Source organism: Arachis hypogaea, chromosome 17 (assembly GCF_003086295.3).
Source record: "Arachis hypogaea cultivar Tifrunner chromosome 17, arahy.Tifrunner.gnm2.J5K5, whole genome shotgun sequence".
In the NCBI taxonomy this organism is placed as follows: Eukaryota; Viridiplantae; Streptophyta; class Magnoliopsida; order Fabales; family Fabaceae; genus Arachis; species Arachis hypogaea.
The window spans coordinates 28,372,745-28,388,517 of record NC_092052.1 but is presented as its reverse complement, the minus strand read 5'-3'; the positions used below and the strand labels follow the sequence as shown (position 1 = coordinate 28,388,517).

At 39.9% G+C, this 15,773-nt stretch overlaps 1 long non-coding RNA gene and 1 pseudogene across 2 annotated transcripts; one reads left to right on the top strand and one right to left on the bottom strand.

Annotated features, from left to right (window-relative positions):
- Positions 1-380: 380 nt before the first annotated feature.
- LOC114925694 (uncharacterized) lies at positions 381-6,849 on the bottom strand. 2 transcript variants are annotated; one of them, XR_011875095.1, is made up of 3 exons: positions 6,710-6,849; positions 5,171-5,573; positions 381-676 (listed from the first exon to the last, which is right to left on the bottom strand). It is a non-coding gene; the product is annotated as an uncharacterized lncRNA (long non-coding RNA). The 2 variants fall into 2 exon arrangements; XR_003815200.2 differs by lacking the exon at positions 381-676 and having other exon boundaries at positions 4,824-5,573.
- On the top strand, positions 6,723-9,914 carry LOC112765081 (inositol 3-kinase-like; annotated as a pseudogene).
- The last annotated feature ends 5,859 nt before the right edge of the window (positions 9,915-15,773 follow it).

Here is a 15,773-nt window from a genome sequence, read left to right as displayed (position 1 = left end):
TTTCAGAGGGTGCCATAGGTGCCTTTTTCATGGTTTAGGCAAGAATGGTTTAGTATAGGATAAATTAGTTTTGGCCTAGGACCTACCCTCGGCCTCACGATTTAACTTAAGTGGCACCCCACTGTAGGTATGGCGTAGTAACCTTGTAACACCCTAATATTCAAATCCTTATGCTCGAGTCATAAGTTAATGATATTACGGTGGTACGACTCTCAGGTGGATCTTTAATACATAAATATAAGTATAATTGAAAGGAGTATTAATCGAGAAGCCTGAAAAGAGTAAAAATAAAATCGCGAAGTCGTAACACTCACGTATCGATAGATAAAAGATAAAGCGTGAAGCCGAAAGCGATATACAGATAAAGGCACGAAGAAGAATAAGAAAAAGACAATATATAGATGTATACGACATAAGTAAATAGCCACTAGTCGCGTCCCGCGAAGTTTAGGCTGGCTAGGGTACAGTATAACAGTAGTTGACAACAGTATCTCCTAATCTCTCCCAAAGAAACATAAGATCCTCTATAGGCAAGTTCAAAAGAGTTCAATACATATTATAAGCTTTTCAAAATAAAGGTGGAGAGATTCTAAGCAAAATATAAAGTAGAGAAAATAAGGATCTTCACCATCTCTCAGATGAACCACCGCTCACTTCTGAGCACTTGGACCTGTATCTGAAAAACAAGAGATATATACAGAATGAGAACCCCTGACCCATGGGTTCCCAGTACGGTAAAAGTGCCAAATAGATACAATGCATTGTAATAAAAACTCACTAAGCATCCTAGACTTCCTTTCACAAAATATTCATCCTATATTCTCGCTAATCCATAAATAGGCAACTGTTATAAGGGAATGCTAAATCTGATTCATCTTTCTCATGTTTCCTAACTTTCTAACTCTCCAACAAATCAGAATCAAGATCATAAGACAAACCATCACCAGTTATTTTATCTCAACAATTCTATATCAATACTTCATATCCTCACCTGGAGCAAGTGAAATCACTTCACTGCGTCTACCCAGGGAGCTCAAATTATCTCATTCAATAATCGTCATTTTAAATAGATCAGATCATTATTCCATTTCAATAAGAACAGCCCTCAGCGTCAACCGACACCAGCATGAGGGACCTCTCAGTTGTACAAACACAAACAATACAGACAAGTAATACACAATTAAGGTACAAGAAGAACAGGTAGCATATAGTCAGGTAACATAGCATATATGATATAGCAATCCAAAACAAATAGGCAAACCCAAATAATTCAAACATATGCAAATGATGTATGCCTGCCCTATGGCTGATGAGTCTCATCTGTCGGTTATAAAGCCAACCCGATAAGTCTTGGTAGCTAACCATTAGACTGTCCCTCTGTCGTGCATCCCCAACTCGAGTTATTCACAATCATAATCATAGTCACACAATACTCACACTGGTGTTTATTCACGGGGGCGAGCTCATCTGGAACTTTCACAGTGTCCGGCCACACTTACGACATAGGTCAACAGAATCTTAGATCTCAACCTGGAGCAAGTAGAGTCGACCCACTGCATCTACCCAAGGAAATCCGAGACTCAGATAGTTTCAATCTCAAATCATACTCGACTGGGAACAAGTGAAGGATAACCACTACATCTACCCAAGGAGTTGCAAACCAAACCCGGAGCAAGTGGATCAATGCCACTGCATCTATCCGGGCAGGTATATCTCACCACATCCTGGAGCAAGTGGACCAAAGCCACTGCATCTACCCAGGCAGGTGTTTAAAAGCTCAACCTGGAGCGAGTGGAGTAACCATTACTATCGCTACTACCCAAGCATCACAATCTCTGACCTGGAGCAAGTGGGACGAACCATAACCCTTGCATCTACCTGGGGAGCCTCTATACTAACCAACCTAGAGCAAGTGGGACGCAACCACAACCCTTGCATCTACCTAGGAGGTACGTTCTCATATTTCCAGGAGGAATCAAGGAGGGGATCCTAACCTCCCACCATCTCGCTGGGGGCAATTTTACAATACCAGGAAGAACAAGGAAGGGAATCCTCACCTTCCTTCATTTCCCTAGGGTCGCACTTTCGAGAAATGGAACTCAAGATAAAACAATCATTCAAAACTATATTTTCATTTTCAGCCATAAATCAATATTCATCATAGCCATCTGGCTCACAACATAACCCATAACCAGCCAATAATCATTATTAAATACAGCCCTTCGGCTCACGGCATACACCGCACTTCCATCATCACCCTCAGTAGCTCATACAATCATCAATACTCATCATTCATCATTGATTCTCACTTTACTTCGTCCATAAGTTATCACATATCCTAACTTCTTTTCATTACTAGGCATACTATAAAGATTTAAGACTTAGAGGATGAGAATGGAGGCTTAGAAGTCTAAAATTTGGCTTTAAAGACTCAAAAATCAACTTTTGCTGAAAAAAGGGTCACGCATGCGTGTCGCCCATGCGCACGCATGGAAGGTTGAAAAGCAGAGTGACGCGTGAGCGTCGCCCATACGCACGTGTGGGAGTCAGAAAAGCAGAATGACGCGTCTCGCACAAAACCAGCACAGTACCCGCACAACTCTCTGGATTTTCTACGAAGCATTCGCATCCGTGCATCGACGCGTACGCGTCGGCCAGGCGCACGTGTGGGTGATTAAGAATCGAGACTGACGCGTGCATGTCAGCCATGCGTGCGTGTGGAGGCACAATTTTCCAAAATTTTTACTAAGTTAAAAAGCTGTAGAATTACATTTTCAAACCCCAAACTTTCAACACACATAACTTCTTCTACAAAACTCCTTTTTCAACCATTTCTGAACCGTTGGAAAGATCGTTGAATAAACTTTCATAAAAATCCAATTTTGAAGAATTCCAAACTTTGTGGTCCGAGTTACGGGCTGCTAAATTTGGTCAAAAATTAGTTTTTATCCAAGAATAGAAATCACCAATTTTTCTAATGTTCACAAGGCAAATTCATTTCCACTCATCCAAATGACCACAACCCAACTACATTCACATAATTACACTCAACCAAACCAAACCTACCTCCTCTACACAATTTTACCCAAAAACTATCAAATTCCGCACCTCAATTCCTCAAACCTTATTATTCAATAACCAAACCAATTATTCACACATTCAATATCTAAATCCATCCAATCACTTATATCATCACATAATACACATATCAACTTACCTTCCTTACCTCTTTCCGGCCTCTGGCCCAAAATTCACGGCCTCCGGCCCAAATTTACAATTTTAAATACATAGTCCACAAACCAATATTCATCATTCAATTCATCAAATTCTCAACACACTATACATAAAAATTCACACAATTCTCAGCCCAATCATTAATTTACATTACATATCAACTATGCATATTAATACCAACCATTCACATAATCCAAACTTAATCCTAGGAGCATCTAGCCTAGGAATTCTCATCACACCACATGGTACTTAAATGAAACTTAAACCGTACCTCTTGTAGCCAAAACAATTGAGATTCTTCTTGTAAGTCAACACCAACCTCCTAATTGTGCACCAAAATCACCAAATACACTAACATAACCAATTTCACATATATACATCAACCTAGGTTTCATGAAAATGATAAATCACAAGGGTTTGAGGGTTTCTTACCTTAACCCGCAAAATTTTGTGATGAATATCACCAATGGCTCATACTAGAGCACTCCTAAACAACCAAAATCACAACATTTCCTCAAAACCCAAACCAAATTCGAAATATAAGAGAAAAATCGAAATTGGGCAGAGGAGAATTAGATACTCACCACAAAACTTAGATATACTCGGAGAGGAAGAGAAGAGCGACGCGTGGCAGCAAACGACTCGTCAATCGGAGTTCTGTAGAGAAAGTTATGATGATTTGAAGATCAAAGAGAGTTAGAGTTTCTCTCTTCTCACCTCTCTCCTTTCATTACAGCAACAACCACACTAAATGAGGGTTGTGGTGGCTGAATGGCTTTAAGTTAAAGCTTATATATGCTGGGCTTGGATCCACTTGGGCCCAATTCACTTGATTTAGTCCGTTGGCCCAACTTTGGGCCAAAACCTTTAAGATTAGCGTTGTAAATCGCATTTTAAAAATTTCTATCTTCCCTAATTATAAATCCTAATTTCTTAACCTTATTTACTTATAATCACTTTTCTCAGCTGCAGTAGCATATAGATCTTAGCCGGTACTTCCGGTCAAATTTTCAGTGCGCGTTTTTACGCAGAAAACTATGTTTTCCAACTCTGAAAAATTCACTGAATCCAAATATCACTTTTAAATTATCAAATTCCGATTGCTAAATTTTCTAACAATATTCGCTCCTATTTAATTTATTATTTAATTTATTACGGTTTGACCGGGTTTTACAAATCACCTATAAATCATTACACGTGGTGCAGTACCGACATCACGAGCACGTTCTCCAGGGTAACCACGAACTCATGGAGGACTTACAAGAGCTCTGCGACTCAGGAGCATTGTGTGGAGGTGGTCCCGAGGAGGCGAATTACGAACTCCTAGTACCGGCTCGAGGTCATCAAGAAAACTTTCTTCAAGGTGAGACTGATTCGAGGTCATCACCCCTTCTGTCTCACACTTGAAGGAAAAAGGCGCATTCCGACCTACTGGAGCTTTAGCGCCAGCTCCAATTACATGATCAAGGTTACTTACGAGGGTATAGGTCGGCAGAACTGGCAGATTGTCAATGTCTTACCGACAATATTTAGTTCTAATTACAAGAACAAGAAGTGGCTTAATTGAGATTGTAGTAGGAACCAAAACAAGCAAGAATGGCAATGTTCTATTAGAGTATTAAGTGAAAATAATTAACATCTATTTTTTACCTTATACCGTAATTATGCCACTGTAAAATGAGTTTCACTTTAAATTTTTCACAAAATAAATTGTCACTGTGAACTAGTATGCGATGAGGTGTAGTATGGGAATGGATCCTCTCCATTGTTAAAAAAAATTGAGGTGTAAAGTGTGATCTCTAGCCCTTTATTGTTCTCTCTCTCATATTTATTATTGATCCCACTTATAAAATTAATGGTGAGAGATTACACTTTACTCTCTCAATTGTTAAAAAAATTGAGAAGATCCATTTCCGGTGTAGTATTCTCCTCAAACCTGAATGATGCGACCACGAGGGAGGGCGGGAGAAGAGCGGGAGAAGAGCGACGGAACAGGATTATGGGTTATAGAACGCGAGACTCCACCACTTCGGTGACGACGCTCGCAATGGAGGCACGTGGTTGGAGCTCCCGTGCAACTAACGGCGACAATGAGAATCCCGAAAGCGGAGGTTGCGGTGGAGGAACCTAGGGTTTCCTTACAAGGAGATGTTTCTCCTTCGGTTGGCAACTGAACATGGTGCGAGAATGAAAGATTGCTGAAGACTCAACCCAATTGTTTCATCCATTTTTTTTAAGAAGTACTCCACCCGACCTAAAAAACCCAACCCATGAAGCTGTTGTGCAACCCCAACAAACTCAGCTAACCATTCCCATGAGCGCCTACCTTCTCCTGATCCCTGCACCATTTTGCAAAAGATAGTAACACGTGTCAAGAAGAGATGCAGCAAAAAAGAATATCCGTAAATCTATATAAAATTTGATCTGTACACTAGATGGCCTCTTAAAAAAATACTTTTATTTTTGTCCAATTTCCATCACGTGTTTTCATTTAATTCTCCTCATAGAAAAAGCGAATCATGAGTATCTATAAATATTAATTTTTTAAATTAACACAACTATAATATAATCTAATATAATTCAATTAATTATATTAAAATATAGAAAAAAATTTAAGTGTACTAAGAATACCGGTGTTTCAGTTGTTTTAACCGTTGATATATATATATATATATATATATATATATATATATATATATATATATATAATTCAAATCAACGGTTAAAATAATTAAAATACCGGTATTCTTGATACACTTAAAACTCTTTTTAAAATATAATCTAAACACAAATTTAACATAATTCACATACACATAAAATTTTTAATATAAATATAAAAAAAATAAAATAAAAATAATTTCAACAAAATAATATAATATAACTTTTATATATAAGTAATGATATTTTAGTAATTTCACTATTTGTAGGTAAGACATGCAGATGCCCATTAAATTTTGTAGGAATTTTATGAGTTTCGTTAATCCTCCGCCGCGGGTAATACCCAACTGCACCCGCTTTCACGGCTATTTTGGTCATTCACAAATATAATATATATAAGAATTTAATTTTGATATATTATTAGTGTAAAATAATTTTATTTTAATTACATAATATCATATTAGTAAAAATAAATACTTTTAATATTTACTCTTGTAAATGGTCATTCAACAAAACGAATACTATTGTACTACTGAATAAAATATTTTACACAATCAGTACATCAAAATTTAACTCTATATATAAATATATTAAATATATAATTAATTTATTTGAAAACTAATTAATATTTAGTATTCCCGCACCATTTTAACTTTTCATATCCTCAGTCTTTATCATGTTTACCAGTTACCACTGTCGACATGCATCAACTAAGCTGATGATCCCATGATTTGATCCATTTTAGTGGCCGATAATAATAATAAAAAAAAAAAAAAAAACCAAAGAAAACAATATAAAAGAGGAGGGAGAGACATACCAAAATTCTGGGCGCCTTGCTGTTGAAAGTAGAAAGGAAGGAAGGCAGGAAGGCAGCAACTAACTAGGTATTGACACCCAAATCACATTTGTGGCGCGCGTCGTCTTCTTCCTCTCCCACCACACCATTCATTCACTCTCTTCATTTTCTTCTTCTTCTATAACAATAATAATGGACTCTCAGAACTCTTGAAACCCCTTCTCATTCTCACCCATGATCCCTTCTCTCCCTCATCACAATGGTTATCCACTCTCCCACCCAACCCCGTTCCCCCACCGCCCCCACCACTGCCGATGGAGGCCTTGTCGTCGGAAACTACTGCCATGACGTCCTCATCCGCGACCACCACGTAACTGCCCACGCCCTCGGCGGCGCCCCCTCCTTCATCTCCCCCGTCCTCCACTCCCTTTCCCTCCCCTTCCTCCTCCTCTCCAAGGTCGGCTCCGACTTCTCCTATTCCTCCGCCACCACCACCACCACCCTCCACCCCCCAATCGTCGTCTCAACCTCCCAAACTACCGTCTTCCACGCTCACTTCCTCTCCGCTACCCCCGACACCACCTCCCTTCCCCCTCCGGCCACCCCGACCGAATCCTCAAACGTGTCGGATCATGCGATCCCATAACCCCCTCCGACCTCCCCTCCAATTCCCTCTTCCTCTTCGGCTTGGCTGTCGGCGTCGCCGGCGAGATCCTCCCTGAGACGCTCCAATCAATGCTCGACCTATGCAGCGTCGTTTTCGTCGACGCGCAGGCCATAATCCGAACATTCGACCCCGAAGATGGAACGGTGAGCCTCGTGAATTTGAATGAAACGGGATTCTTCCACCTTCTCCCTAGGATCGCGTTCTTGAAGTGTTCGGCAGAAGAGGCGATTTTCGTCGATATTGAGGAGGCGAGGAAGTGGTGCTGCGTGGTGGTCACGTGCGGAAGGCATGGGTGTGAGGTGTTCTGGAAGGACGGGGAGTTGAAGGTGCCGCCTTTTGCTGCGGATCAGGTTGATCCGACGGGGGCAGGGGACAGTTTCTTGGGCGGGTTCGCGGCGGGTATCGTGATGGGTTTGGGTGTTTGGGATGCGGCGTTGTTGGGGAATTTCTTTGGTTCCTTGGCTGTGGCCCAGGTTGGTCCCCCAAAGCTTGATGCCAAGTTGTTTCAGGTTTGTTGCTTTTTTTTAATTCTCTTTGTTCTTATCTTTTGGCCTTGGTGGTTATAATTGAAATAGTAGTGAATAGAAATCATAGGATGATGGTCATAATAGGTGAACGAACTCATTAGAAAATGTTTAACTTGTTTCACATTCAAACGTGTGCGTCATTTTTATGGAGTTGACGAACCTTCTTTCACCGTTAGATTAGATACCGAGGAGGGTTTTTGGGAAGAAGAGGAAAGAAGGCTAGAGCACATTCGATGTAGTTGCTTGCTGTATACGGTGGTCGCATATTGATTAATGGTAGTGTTGGTGTCACTTTGATTTTAGTAACGATAGCTGTTCCGAAACAAAGTTGTGTACAAGAGCAATGTTATGTAATCAAAATGCTTATTGTGGACATTGGACAACTTATCATTTAAGAGTTTAGAAGTCTGCAGGATCCGTCTTGCGGATACATTCTCCCAAAAAAGAGGGTTCCTTTGTGCATTTTTCTAGTACAGAAATAGTATGAAAAACTTGAAATATAAAAAGATCATTCGTTGATTTGAAATTGATTGCGGAGGTCGTTTGGAGAGTGCTGTCATGTTAGTGATGTCAGTTTGAATTTTGGCAGAGATTGATGTTCTGTATTAAAGCTTCTGCATATCCAACTTAATAATACATCCCTATCTTCGAGTGTTAAGAAACCACATATTTAGGTCCACATATAAGTGCGGAGGAAACTTGGGAAAGTTGAATGGGAAATTTATATTCTTGGAGTATGGAATTTTGCTTTGTTTATGTACCATTCTATGTGGGCTACTTTTGCTTTATTCTTTTGCTTTAAAAATGTTAAAATGGGAGACAAATGGTGATCACTCAGCACAGCTTGTATTCTTAGAAATACCTAAGAATGTATTCTTAGAATCTTCAGAGGTGGACATTAGCAGTGGAAACAGGGAATTGTTCTTCATGTAGAAACGGGTTCAATTGTAGAATGATGCTGTCAGAGTTCCCCGTATGAATTTTAACCTTTTGAGTTATGGGGGCTGGCCAAGCATATTAGTGGAATTTTCATTTACAGATATCTATAGTTTGTGAACCATGCTTTGATGCATGGAGATAATCCAGTGTTATAGATCTAGCATACTTTGACAGATAATTTCTGTTAGATCTATACTATTGTATTATCTTTGATGCATCGTGCACCGAGTTATAGTAGGTCATTTAAGACATCCATTTAGTAACAAAAATACATGCTGATTAACTGATATCAGGAATTGGTTTTCATTGATTTGGTTTTGCATATAATACTGGAGTTGCTTTCATTTCCTTGATATCATTATATTGGGAATAAAAAGCGCTGTGCCGTGGATCATAATGTGCAATTTATACTAAGATAACAGTTATTTGGTTATCATTTCGACGTTTGGTTAACATGGTTATAGAAATTCACAATACCACGCAATTAATTTAAATGAATTCAGAACCAGATTTATCAAGGCACGGCTATGCATTTTTTTTCTAACTCTTAACTCCGAATAGTTGAAGAAAATCTTGTTGCATGAAACAAGAGTTTTGTCATGTTGCCCTGGCCCTCACTTATATTTGCATAATACTAATTTCAGGTAGTTAAGGATGAGATGCAGAAAAGGAAGATACAAGACTTCCCCTGCTTAGAAAGAAGAGGTGATTGGTTGGGGTTTCGGGAATCACCTGATCAAGATCAATTCTATGAGTCTCTTGCTGCTACTAAAACCGTAGTTATGTCCCAGATTCAAGAACCAGATTGGAATTTAGTGAGCTCACCAAAGGCGGCGGCAGAGCAGAATAACTCAAAGGCAAAACTGCCACTGAATTACGTTCAAGAGGAACCGATTCCAAGTTGCGATGGCAAACCTTGATCTCATTGATGTTGGAGCTCAAAATGTCACATTCAATTTTCTTGCACTCTTTCATTTTAAGGAACGCTGCATTTTGTACACCTAATTCCACATGTAGCCTAATTGTAGTTATAACTTGTAGTTTTACTAATCACTAATAAGAAATAAAAAGGGAAAGAAAAATATATATCAAATTCAACGGATTGAAATTCCAGTCATTGTGAAATTCCAGTCATTGTGAAATTCCATTTGGACTGGTTGCTGAATTGTGCCTCGATCATGAAATTTGATGATTAGCAACACAATTCCGTTACGCATACACTCCACCACAAGCCATTTGTATAAAATTATTTAGGAGGCATAAAGTAAATAATTTTTATGATAATCGTTAACTGATGAATTGCTTTATTGGTGAAGGCCGTTTTCTTTTTTAATTTTGGCCCAATGTTGGTGTTTTTTTTTTCTAGAAATGGCTCATTTGCTGTGTAACCCGGGTTTATGGGAAAAATAATTTCTGAGATCGAAATTGCGGGATCCAATCAATAAGCCCAAATAGTAGGGGTGAATTGGTAGTTTACCAAAAGAACGTGAGGGCCAACCAAGTTGGGTTGGTCTAGTGGTTAGCTCACTAGTCCGCTTAAGCAAGTGTCGGGGGTTCGAATCCCGCCTTGTGCATGCAGCAACTCATTGGCCAGCGGCAAACCCTTAAATGGAGCTCAGTACTGCGACGCATTAGTCCTTGACCTGCCGGGTTGGGGGATACCGTGGGAAACCAAAAAAAAAAAAAAAGAACGTGAGGGCCATGTTGGAAATGGAGGTAGAATTAGGGATGTTCATGGGTTAGGTCGGGCCGAGTTTAAATGGAGGTAGAATTAGGGATGTTCATGGGTTAGGTCGGGCCGAGTTTAATTAGACTCCGACTCAGTCCTAAAAAGTTACTGGATCTATTGTGACCCGATTCGAAAGCGATCCGAAACAAACCGAGTTGAGTCAATATAAAAATTTTTTTGAAACAAAGAAGTTCAACAAGAAAGTGGAGCGAACAACTCTGTAAAACAATAAGATAACACCTATTTTAGACATCTAATAAATTATCCTAAGGTTATCTTCGGCATTGCCATCAACAACTAAAGGGATCCTGACTTCTCCACTCCTTGTAGTTGAGAAGAGTCATATTGTTGATTTCCTCTACACATTTTGCTGTATTCTAAAACAACCTCCTATTCCTTTCCAACCATATATTCCAATCTATCGCAAAGAAAATTATGAACCACTTCTTACGCTCCTCCTTTCTAAAGGTTACACCTGTCCAGCTTAGAAAGTGTTCCTTCACCATACCTGGGAAGGACCAATGTCTGCCAAGATCAAATAACTAAGCGCACCACATCTGCCAAGTAAAGTCACAGTCAAGAAACAAGTGGTGAACATATTCAACATCCGTATTACACAAAAGACACACATTATTACTCGGATTTATAATTCCAAGACGACCTAATCTTTCCTTTGTATGTACCCTGCCTATCAAGACAAACCATGCAAACAGCTCAACTCTTGGAGGGACTAACCCTCTCCAAATAGTCTTAGTGAAACTATAACTTGTTACGTTATCTGGAAGTATTTCTGCCTGCAACACCTGCACAAAATTGTTAGTAGAAAATACACATTGTTTATCAAACTTCCAGACCACTCTATCTTCTCTGTCAACAGCTAGTTTAACTGGCCTTAGAGTGTCGTGTAACTGATTTACAAGTTCCAACTCTTATTGGAAAAGCTCATGTCTCCATTGGAAGTTCCAAATCCACTCTAACTCATCCCAAAAGCCACACACCGGTGTGACTAATCCTTTTTGGATTGAAACCAAGAAGAGTCTTGAAAACCTATCCTTCAAAGGGCCACCACTTATCCAAATATCTTCCCAAAAATAAGTTCTTCTTCCATCACCAATCTCCACGGATAGGCCAGTTATCAACTTGTTTCTTATATGTTGGTCCTTTATCTGTAGTTGACATATGTCCTTCCATGGACCCCTTCTAGTAGGTAGCATATGGGTTGATAATAGCGCATTAGGAGAAAGGTTGTTACAAGAGTATACCACCTTCTTCCATAATGGACACTCCTCCTTTGAGAACCTTCACCACCACTTAAACAGTAGTGCTGTGTTACGAACCATCGCATCTCCGACCCCTAATCCACCGAGCTTTTCTGGGGCTTGGACCACTTCCCAACTAACCAAAGCCATACCGTTCCTGCCATCCTCCTTGCTCCACAAGAACCTTCTCTGTAATGAAATAAGCTTCTCTGCAACAGCCTTCGGCATCTTATATAAGCTTAAGTAATATACCGGCAAGCTATTTAGTACTGCTTTGATGAGCACCAACTTTCCAGCTTTGTTCAGTACCTTAGATTTCCACAAGTTGAGCTTCTCCTCCACTTTGTTTATAATTGGCTTCCAGGTCTTAACCAACCTCAGGTTAGCTCCTAGAAGGACACCAAGGTATCTAACCGGTAGAGTAGCTTCCTTGCACCCCAGCAGGCTACACATACTTCGAATCCACTACTGTTCACAATTGATTGGGATCAAACTGGACTTGTCAAAATTGATACTTAAGCCCAACATTAACTCAAAGCATCGTAGAAGCCTCTTGTAATTCTTAATGGTCTCCTCCTCTGGCAGATAGAACAACACAGTATCGTCAGCAAATTGAAGATGTGACAATTCAATGTTGTCTCTCCCAACAAGTAATGGGGTTATCCGGCCATTTCTAACTGCCTCTCCAATCATTCTGTATAAGACATCAACAACAAGTACAAACAAGAATAGAGATAGAGGATCACCTTGTCTTAGACCTCTTTCCATCCTGAACGGCTTTGTTGGTGACATAGAGGTTGTGCCGACGCACTCCATAACCCATTCCCTCCACTTGCGGCCAAAACCCATCTTCTGCAGGACAATGTCTATAAAACTCCACTTGACCCTATCATATGCCTTTTGAAAGTCTAGTTTGATTGTTACCGCTTGCTTTTTCCTCATTTTAAGCTAATGTACAGTTTCACATGCAATAAGTGCCCCGTCATGTATTTTTCAACCCTTGACAAAGGCACTCTAAGTCTCTCCAACTAGGTCTGGCATAACTGATTTCATCCTCCTAACCAACACCTTAGAAATCACCTTATACACACAACCCACCATGCTAATTGGTCAGAGGTCATTGATCTCTTTGGTCCCAAGTTATATTAGTATCGGGCGGTAGCCTAGAAGTATGAAAGAACCCCACCACAGCTGCTGTGAACTCAGCCCCAATCTCGTCCTAGCACTTCTTAATAAAATTGAAGTTGTACCCGTCACTCCCTGGTGCCCTAGAAGATTCACAGTTCCACACTGCATCTTTAATCTCCTCAGCTGATGGCAGCACCTCTAAGGTCGCGGCATCCTCTTCAGATATCATACCCACCAGACCGTCTCTAAAACCCACCATAGGAGACTCCTCCTGATGATATAAATTCTTGTAGAACTCTCTGATAGCAATTTTTATTCTTGCTTGATTTCTTACCAATCTTCCATTAATTACCAGTGCATCAATCATGTTGTTCCTCCTTCTTGTTGAAGCTATGTTATGGAAGTACCTAGTATTTTTGTCCATGTCCTTTGCGAGGTGGGAACGCAACATCTGTTTCCAGTGTAATTCTTTTCTCACAAACCACTTCTCACAGCAAGTCACTAACGCCTTTCTTCTTGCCTCCACTGTTCCATCATATACCCCATTACTTACCATGTCATCTATCTTCTTGATCTCTTCCTCAAATTTCATGATTTTGCTATCCATATCCCCAAGATTGTCTCTGTACCATCTCCCAAACGGAATCGTCAAGGCCTTCAATTTATCTGTGAATTGTACCTCTCCTAGCCCCCCACCATTCCTCTTTTACCATTCTGAGAAAACCTTCGTCTGTAAACCATGAGTCTAGGCTCCTGAACGGTCTAGGTCCATATCTCAACCTTGAGTCTTCTACTATCATCGGGCAGTGATCTGACAAGCCCCTTGGTCCTCCTCTTAAGCAAATCTCTCAAAACTCCTCAATCCATTCCAGGCTAACCAGAACTCTATTAATCTGACTGCAGGACTGTCCTCTGAACTATGTAAACTTACGGTCATTAAGCGATAAGTCCAACAAGTGCATATCTTGTATCCAATCCTTGAAGTCCTCAGCAGACACTGTTAGGCTAGTAGTACCTTTTCTTTCCTCAATGTTTACAATCTCATTAAAGTCTCCCATGAAGCAACAAGGGACGTGGCACAAACCAACAGTATAGCTCAACTCCTCCCACACAACAAGTTTTTCCTCTCTAGTATGAGCACCAAAAACCAAGAAAAACGTACAGTTGAAAATTATTCTTTAATATGTCCCTTCTACAAACAACCATCTCTCCCCTTTATAACAGTTATTCATTTTAAAATCAGTTTCATCCCACATTAACAATAACCCACCTGATGCACCGTCAGCCTCTACATATGCCCACCCAGCACTATCACACCCCCCACAAACGAGCCACATCAAACTTTGTCACTATAGGCCTTTTAGTCTCAGTCAGACCTAACATGTTCAGTCTTTATTTTTTCTTAAGGTCCTTTATCATTCTCACCTTACTATCCCCCCTCAACCCCCTAACATTCTATGAATTAAAGATCATCTTAAAAGATTATTACACACCTTGTTTTTATTTTTGGGTCTGCAACGCCTTGTTTTTGCCTTTTGTTTTGCCATTCTTCTTTTCTAAGCAATTTCTTCCCTTTGAGCTTGGAGAATAGCCATGATATCTTCTTCTTCGTTGTACAACATAGTACCAGATTCCGCCGCTAATTTTCAAGTCCTCTTGTTTTCCAACATCTGCTCCTCCAATGTTGAGCTCTGATTGTCACCAATTTTCGCATCATTTTCAGCTCCGTCATCTCCCCTTTGGGCATCTTCAATCCCCTCCCTACCCTGCACCAATACCTTCTGATCTTCATTCGATCCTCTTCTTCCATTTACAACAATAAATACAACACCTTCTTTATTTGTCCTGCCTTTATTTACCGTTTCACCTTCTTTATTCAACCCACTTCAATCTCCATTTGTGTCATTTTCATCATCAATATCCCCAAAATTCTCATCATCACTAACTTCGCCAAGACCGCCACTCTTGCCTCGGACAGCTCCTTCATCCCCATCGCCTCTAACTGTAAAACCCGTAAAAATTAGTAAATAATTAGCCAAAAAATTAATTATTATTTTAAGAAATTATAAAATTAAATTTTATGGTTTAATAAAGAAAAAATAATTAAAATAAGAATTTTGACACTAATTTCAAAGAATTTGACCCAAGATTGGGCCGAACCAAGCGAATCAGACCCGTATTGGGCTCAAGGCCCAACCCAATCCAACCCGCACTTAAGTGAATTCAGGATTTCTCTTCCCCATTCATGAGAAACATGCTGAAAATGGTGAAGGGAGCACCAAACCCTCACTACGATTCATCTCCTCCTTCTTTGGACCGTAACTTTTAATCCGGAGCTCTGATTGACGAGTCGTTTGCAGCCACGCGTCAGGCTCATCAAGATCTTCAATTTCATCCAAACAAAACTGTAAGTAACTCGCATTTTCCTAGCTCTATTTCTGCCGGTATAATAAATTTGGGTCTAGAGTTTGAGGAATTCAATTCCTTGATGATTTTCATGTTTAGGGGTTCACTAGCCTTGATTCCTTGTAAGTATTGCTCAAGGATCTATGAGTGAAGGTAAGAATCTCAATCCCTTGTTGGTTTGTGGGTTAGCAAGCTTGAATGTTGATTATAGTGATATGTTGTGGGATTAGATTGAATATTCTTGATTTGGAGAACATTGATGATGCTGGGAGCTTAATTGTTGGACCTTGGTGGCGGAAATTTGGTTTAAAGAGGCTTTGGGGCTGTGGATTCTTGAGGAATATTAACCTTGAGGTGTCTTTGGACTTTACGAGAAATCGGCTAAGGTACGGTTTAAGTTTCATTTAAGTACCGTGTGGTGTGATGTGAA